Source organism: Taudactylus pleione, unplaced genomic scaffold, assembly GCF_031769625.1.
Source record: "Taudactylus pleione unplaced genomic scaffold, aTauple2 ptg001165l, whole genome shotgun sequence".
Lineage (NCBI taxonomy): Eukaryota > Metazoa > Chordata > Amphibia > Anura > Myobatrachidae > Taudactylus > Taudactylus pleione.
In genome coordinates, this window is record NW_028285566.1 from 317,730 (window position 1) to 326,260 (window position 8,531).

The 8,531-nt window shown below is 47.9% G+C and overlaps 1 protein-coding gene across 3 annotated transcripts in view; it reads right to left on the reverse strand.

Moving 5' to 3' along the window:
• NIPBL (NIPBL cohesin loading factor) overlaps positions 1–1,918 on the reverse strand; it is a 186,451-nt gene extending 184,533 nt beyond the window's left edge. For 2 of the 3 annotated variants that reach the window (XM_088462229.1, XM_088462228.1), the window contains exon 1: positions 1,488–1,917. The gene's annotated coding sequence lies outside the window, so the exon portion shown is untranslated. Of the gene's footprint in view, positions 1–1,487 lie in introns of all 3 variants that reach the window. The other variant, XM_088462230.1, reaches the window with a different exon arrangement.
• Between the last annotated feature and the right edge of the window lie 6,613 nt (positions 1,919–8,531).

Below are 8,531 nucleotides of genomic sequence, written 5' to 3' on the forward strand. Positions count from 1 at the left end.
AATGATGAGGTATGTATGTGGGCTACACTAAGACACAAAACAATGCAGAAAATATGTTGACAATTATAATCATAAAAGTAGGAGGCTACACTAGGACACAGAACTATTCTCCCTGTGGACAGGAATTGTGGTGAGGTATGTAGGGGATTGGAACATAAAAAAACAAAAACAAAGCATAAACTAATATATGGACAAGGATAATGATGCAGACACTATGTGCAGAAAAATAGTAGTGCTCTATGGAGGCTGCTACACTAGGACACAGAATGATGCAGGACAGACAATAGTGACTCAGGTATAATAGTAACCTATAGAGGCTGCTACAATGGGACAGAAAACAATGCAGAGAGGCTAAACAGTGACAGAGGCAGCTACACTGGGACACAGAATGATGCAGGCAATGGCATGTGTGGAGGGATTAGAGACCTATAAGAGTAGGTTACACTGGGACACAGAACGATACAGCCTGCTCTGTGTAAAGGGATAATATAATATAAAGAATTATTCAGACACTGCTATGTGTGGAGAGATGTGACCTATAGGAAGAGGCTACACAGGGACACAGAACAGCGCAGGCACTGCTGTGTTACAGTGATAACAGTGACATGGACACTAGTGACCTATAGGAGGCAGATACACTGGGACACAGAACGATTCAGTGTACAGGGATAATAGTGACATGGACAGGGATAATAGTGACCTAAAGGAGGCAGCTACACTGGGACACAGAACGATTCAACTGTACAGGCATAATAGTGACATGGACAGGGATAATAGTGACCTAAAGGAGGCAGCTACACTGGGACACAGAACGATTCAACTGTACAGGCATAATAGTGACATGGACAGGGATAATAGTGACCTAAAGGAGGCAGATACACTGGGACAGAACGATTCAGACACTGCGTACAGGGATAATAGTGACAGGGATAATGGTGACCTAAAGGAGGCAAATACACTGGGACACAGAACGATTCAGACACACTGTACAGGGATAATAGTAACCTCAAGGAGACAGCTACACTGGGACACAACAATTCAGACACTGCGTACAGGGATAATAGTGACATGGACAGGGATAATAGTGACATGGACATGGGTAATAGTGAGCTCTAGAGGCTGCTACACTAACACAGAGAGACAGGAGCAGACTGTGTGTGGAGGGATAATCAGTGACCTGTAGAGGCAGCCACCTTGGTACACGAGGGGGTGCATAGAACTGTACCCAGTCAGACCCATGGGTTACACAGGGGGTGGGGGCTGGAGGTGACCTCTACCCCGGGCTGGCCCCAGCAGAGCCGGCAGGGGAGCCCCAGGCCGCGGCCTGTCAGAGGCCGCCCCCGTAATCCGTGTCTGAGCAGCGGCCTAGCGCGGCCTGTGATCCCAGCCCGGGACACAGATTCCTCTAGCTGCCGCCGCCAGCAGCGCCCTCCCCACAGCAGCGGCCGGGCCGCGCTCCGACCCCACATCCCCGCTGGAGAGATTACCTGAGAGGCGGGCCGTCACTCGCTCCGGCCTGGAGAAGATAATCCGGACATGTAGAGAGAGGGGGAGCGGGGAAGGAGCCGATCCCTTCTCCTCCTCCTCCCCCCGGCCAGCCCCCCTCCCTCCCGCCCGCCGGGATCCAACGGGGGGGATAGTCCGTCCGAGCAGCCGCTGCCGCCACACAGTCCTCTATCCCCGACACAGAGAGCAGGCCCCGGGCGTCCGTGCGCTGCTGGGAGGTCGGGTCTCGGCTTCCCCCCGCCGCCCCGGGAGCACGGGCTGAGCGCAGGCTGAGCAGGAGGACGCCGGTGAGTGGGGGCGGGGAGGAGTCCGGTGCTGCGCGGCGCTCCGGGGATCGGGATCCGCTTCTCCCTCACACAACAAAATGCCGACCGGAAGTGCAGCCGCACGAAGGACTCCCTCCACCGGCGCCAAACCGCCGAGCAGCCGGAGCCACGGCCACTTCCGGTGTGTGTGTATGTGACACACTCTGCTCTGCTCCTCCTGTACACAAACATACACACTACTACTGTGTCATCATCTAAGTGTGTCTATGTTACACACACACTACTACTACTGTGTCATCATCTAAGTGTTTGTATGTTACACACACAATACTACTACTACTACTGTGTCATCTAAGTGTGTGTATGTTACACACACACACTACTACTGTCATCATCTAAGTGTGTGTATTTTACACACACTACTACTGTGTCATCATCTGAAGCCACCTCCGTTGTGTGTTTGACACTGCTCTCAACGTGTGTTTTCCTGTGTCATACACAATGTTGTTATTGTTATTACCACACACACACACAACCTCAGGCCAGTTTCTTCCACATAACCACATGTACACAACTCCAGGAGCAGTCTCTGTTAGAGTTGTTGGGGTGAAATATATTGCATCATTAGCAGAAGTGTATGCTATATATATATATATATATATATATATATATATATATATATATACATTATACAACAATATAGGTGCAAAGTTTTGCAGTTACACATCAATATATAGCTACGCTACAGAGACATAACTGTACAGATACATAACTATAGAGCTCTGTATACACAGCTATCGTTTCACAATAACAACTCAACAGATACAAAACTGCAGATAAAAACACCTTTCTACATATACACAATTTTACAGCTACACAATACAGATTAAAAAAAATACACATACACAACTGTGCAGGTACATAACTACACAAATATACAGCTACATAACAATACAGATGCAAAACTACAGATAAAAACAAATATACACAACTAGATAGTTAAACAACAATACAGTCGCACGACTACACAATATTACACAACTAAGCTACACAACAAAACATGCACAACTAGATAGACACTGTTAAAGAACTATATAGCCAAACACAAAACTATACAACTACAAAATAATACAACTACTATACAGCTTCAAAACTTCAAATACAAAACTATACAGCTTCAAGAACTATATTGATACAAAATATACAAATGCAAAAGTATACGAGTACAAAATTATACAGATGCACAACTATACTAACAAAACTATACAGCTACAACACTATTCCGGTAAAAAACCATTACAGCTACAAAACTCTGCAACTACAGAATAATACAGTTACAATAGTACAGATACAAAAACAACATACAACTAGACTGATTCAAAACTATACAGATATACAACCACAAAACTGCAGCCACACGGTGGCACTGTGATGGACATTTTCACCTCACAGCATTGGGGTCTTGAGATCAATTCCCAACAGGAACCTTATTTGTGCATAGTTTGTATGTTCTCCCCATATTTTCATGCAAATTAGGGAATTTATACTGTAAACTCCAATGGCACAGGGACTGATGTTCTCTGTACAGCGCTGCCTACTTAGTGGAACTATGAAAATCAATAATAATAATACGTCTTATGAATCTACAGATACAAAGCTTTACAGCTTCAAAACAAAGTATACAAATATATAACTATAGAGGTACATCACATTACAGATACAAAGACAAAACTATACTGATACAAACTATACACCTACAAAATAATGCAGTTACATAACTATGACTAAAAAATAGCTACACAACTTTACAGCTATAAAACTATACAATTACGCAAGTATACAGGTATGAACTGTACAAATACAACTGCATACACATACAAAACTAAACTGGCACAGATCTTTACAGATACAAAATTATACAGCTACAAACCAATAGATTGTAAGCTTGCAAGCAGGGCAGGAGGGTTAGGGTCATGCTGCAGGCAGGCAGAGGTTAGGGTTAGGCACTAGGGGTAGGGGAAGAATACTCACTGGAATGGTAAAGCTTTGGAGGTCTGACCCGGAAATGACGCTCACATGACCACCAGGACCCAAAAAGCCGCCATGGAGCACTGCAGCCGGCAGGATCAGGTAAGTGATCGCTGGGCCAGCAGGGACGATATGTTGACATCCTAACATGTCAACATTTCATTAGTGTATACATGATGAATGTCGATATGGCTAATGTCAACATGATCATGTCGACATTCTCACATCAACATGGTGAATGTTGGTATTATGACTTTCAACATATCATACCACACCGCAGTAAAACACCATACTACAGACTCCCGAAGCCCAAATGTGCGTACACACGGTCAGATAAGCTGTCAGATTTGTATGATAACGATCCTATCGTTATAGTTTAAATTTGACAGCTTCTGGCCCCTGCAAACGATGGTCGATGCGCGGCCACGTATGGTTGTTATCGACCATCATTGGTAGTCCGTGCAAGCAGGCATACCTGGTCGATATCGACCAGATTAGCCTGTTTACTATAGGGACCCGCAATCGTTAGTCATTATTGTTGTAAGGGGCTTGCAGCATGTGTTGGATGTTCGATAACGATCAACACGTACAGGACGATCAGATAACGATCGTTATCTGATCGTCCCCCCCTCCCCGTCGTACCATGTGTACGCACCATAAAGCTGGCCATAAACGCTACAATTATCCGTGGATTGCCCCGATAATTGTAGCGTGTGGGGGGGCGACCGAGGGTTAAATATTGCTCGGTCGTGCATGCCGGATTGACCAGCATGCCCGTCCGATGCGATATTTACCGGTAAACTGTCGGCAGCATCGGATGCCCAGCCGCGGCCGACAGACAGATATTTCCTGTGTTCCTTCACATGGAAGGAGCAGGGAAATGTCTCCCCCCCGGGGGCGGAGCGCAGATGTCGGCTAATACACTGTGAGAGAAATCTCAGTGTATGCCGCCGATATCTGCCGCTGGCAGGTTGCCAGATAAATTGTCTGTCGGTCTGACAGACATTTTGGGCCTGATTCAGAGCCGGACGCAATTAGCGCTCGCTCGTCCAGAAAATAGGGGTGGCTATTCAAATCAACCGTTCGCTGTTTGCGGTCTGTTCACGCCTCTAGGTCTGAACGAGTGAACAAAACTTGCGGACGTTTTTTGTGAAACTACGCCCCCTGGCCGCTCGAATCCTACGTCATGTCCGCTATTTATTAGATTAATCGAGTACATCGACCAGCGTATGAACTGCTCGCTATTCTTGTGGTTGGTTTTTGCTACCACAATTTTGCGAGCAGTTCTGGCTCTAAAATAACCCAGTGACGTGGTCAATGACGCTGCTGTTTTAAATATGCACACCCATAAAACGCCCATTTTGACCTTTAAGCACGCCTGCGATCGGATCTCCACTCCCCGTTTTCAAGCACCTTCCCCTGTTACCACCTACATACGCCTCATCCTGTCACTCAAATTAGCAGGCATTCGCTATTTTGCGAGCACATGAATTTCGGCCGCACTGACTGGTTCGCGCATGCGTATAACGATCCGTACGCATGCGCAGTTAGGCAAACATCGCTAGGAGCGAACGAGCTGCCGCTTACGAGTGGCTCTGAATCAGGCCCTTTATCTTGCCGTGTATTCCCAGCTTGAACAGATGAGTCCACTAAGCTAACACCTGAAAGCAGCCCGTGTTTGTAAGGATATCCTATCATTCTGCCAATTTATAGATGCACCTGTCCATTCAGTTTAAAATATTAGGCGCAAGTCTGTGCGATGGCCACGGGCATTTCATGACGTGGGGGGTATTCCACAATTATGATAAAATCAAATGTTGGAAAAGTGCCGTCATGGACCCTCAATGCAACATCATGATACCCTAGCTTCAACTTGGGACCCTTTTTTGTAGACAATGCCTGGGGTGGGAAGTAAGGAGAATTAAAAATAATGAAGTGGAACTGGGACCATAATGGTACAAGCCTGGAGATGGAGCAGTAATGGGAAGAGATGGAGCAGTAATGGGAAGAGATGGAGCAGTCTTGATAAAATGTTTATTTTTGCCCAGTCCAGAAAATAGTGTTTGTTCCAAGATTCAAGGCTGGAATTAATGGGAGCTATTGAGGGTGGAGATGGGGTCATTAGATTGTAAAAGTTGAGAATAATTTTAGGCAATATCTATGGGGCCTATTCATCAACATTAAAATAACGATTTTAAGGACATTTTCCCTAATTACTGTTTTTTTAGTATTCATGAAGACACTTAACACAGGAGATATCACTGATATCTCCTGGTTAAGTCCCCCTGTGTTAATTTCCACACTCCCCATACATTAGTACATCAGTATGGGGATGTAGAAATTATGGTATTCATCAAATTCCAAACATTATGTATTTTCGGAATCTGATGGTGTTACTATACGCCACTCTCAGGTGGCGTATAGCAGGTTACAAAGCTGGGAACACATTAAACAATGTGTGTACCCAGCAAAGCGAACCCCCCCCCCCCCACGACAACGTGCGGACATATTGGATGGCCTGTACACGCTAGAGATCCAGTTCCCGACCAGCTTATATAATGGTCCCTGCCGCATCCCGCTGCATGGGGTCGTCAACCGCATCGTCAGGTTGAGCTGCATGTAGGAACCACCTGACGATTCGTCTGACGACCAAACGGGAGCGCACAACAGCCGACATAGGCCCTCATTCAGAGCCGTACGCTCTGAGCAGAGCGCACGCTCTGAATGAGGGCCGGGCTCCATTTTCATGGAGCGTCCTCCTGGACGCTCGTATAGCTGTGGGTCACCACCCACAGGCTATACGAGCGTGCATTGTGATGGCCGCGATAGTCGAGACCATCGCGACCATCGAAATTGCGAGCCGGAGCCTGCGGTTGAGGTTTTCAACCGCAAGCTCCGGAGTGATTTTGGCTCTATCAGAGCCAAAATCACTCCCACTGACATCACTAGTGATGTCAGTGGGCCGGCTTTTGACGGGAGGCGTTCCCGTGGGAACGCCCCCGTCAGGGAGGCACGCCCCCGGCACGCCCACCAAAGGGGGCGTGCTGTCAATCAACATTGACAGCACGCCCCCTTTGATCGGACACAACGAGCGAAGGACTTTCCTTCGCTCGTCGCGTCTGGCGCATGCGCACGACGGAGCTCCCTCCGTCGTGCGCATGCTCAGTCCATAACATCGACCCACTTGCGAGCGGACAGCCGCTCGTGAGTGGGTCTAAATCAGGCCCGTAGTGGGTACACATTAGACAATTTTGACGATATGTCGACCCGATCCGCCGGAATCGTGCATATCGTCCAAGAGATCGTCTTAAACGGGGGCATAATTATCAAAGCATGCAAATGTATATAGGGCCTGATTCAGAGTTGTGCGCAAACCCGATGGTTTCGCTTACAACTCAGTTTGCTGCTGATTGGCTCATGCGCAGGATCTGTACTGCGCAATTGCAGTTCGGTGTCTGCATCGATGGTCGCAGTGGCGTCTAAGCCTCATCATGATTGACATGCTGCGGCTGTTTGGCGGCGGGGAAGGGGCGGAGATGGAGCATTTTTTCGAAAACGTGTTGCCCCCTACCCCTCTTTGAGGCGTGCCGAGGCCAGTTTCTGTATCTTGCAACACAGCTGCACTGGCCCCGGCTACAGAATTTCACGCCCACCCTGAGTAACCTGAGGGTCACTCAGATGGGCGATGTTCACACAAGTGATCCAAAGGCTGCATCATCGGACATAGTAGCGAATCACAGAAGCCGGCAGGAGGCATCTACGAGTATTTACACAAGACGCCTCCTGCGGCATTAGCATATTATTGCACGGCCGTTGCGTATAAAGTCGCAGTGTCTGTGCAATAGCGCACAATCTGAATCAGGCCTGTAGTGCATACAGAGGAAGCAAAACCACAAGTTGCAACTCTCGCCGATGGGTTATAGCAGCGGTTCTCAAACTTATGTCTGCCGTGGCACACTGAAGCGTGACATCCACATATGTGGCACAAAATTTGAAAGATATAAAAGTAAATGTTAATTAACTTTATTGTATTATTAAAATGTGTAGGACATTCCTAAGTAAAGCACACACTCCCAAAACACCCCTATGACCCCCCCCCATCTCACCATGCTCACCGAAGCACACACTCACGGCAGGTCTTTACATTCCCCTCCCTCCTTCCCCTCTGTTCTCTTTAACCAAGGGGAGAGCAGGAATGTACAATCTCCTCCCCTTGCTCTGCTGATTGGCCGGACACGTTTATGCGCAGGACCACAGCCTTTCACCCAGCTGCCATTGTGTGCAACACACCAGGGGAGTCATTGTATGCGACACACCAGGCACCAACTCGTGACACAATAAAGTGTCGCGACACACAGTTTGAGAGGCGCTGGGATATAATATGGTGCAAGATCCCGACTGCGCTAAAGGTAAGTATAAACTGACCTAACTCTCAGGGGTGCCTAACCCTAACCCCCCCCCCAAGTGCCTAACCCTAACTCCCCCTCTAAGTGCCTAAACCTATCCCCCCATTCCCCGCTGCCTAAACCTAAGTCTCGGGTCTCAAGTCGACAGGTTGTTTTTAGCCCATACTTGCCAACATTCAGCTCCCTCCTTCCGGGAGGGAGCTGAATGTCTGCGTGCAGCGGGGGGCGTGGTCGGGTATTTACGAGGCATTGAGGGTGGAGCCGGAGGCAGGGCCGCACGATCGCGTCATCGTGGCTCTGCCCCCCTCTTCACAATGCAAAAATA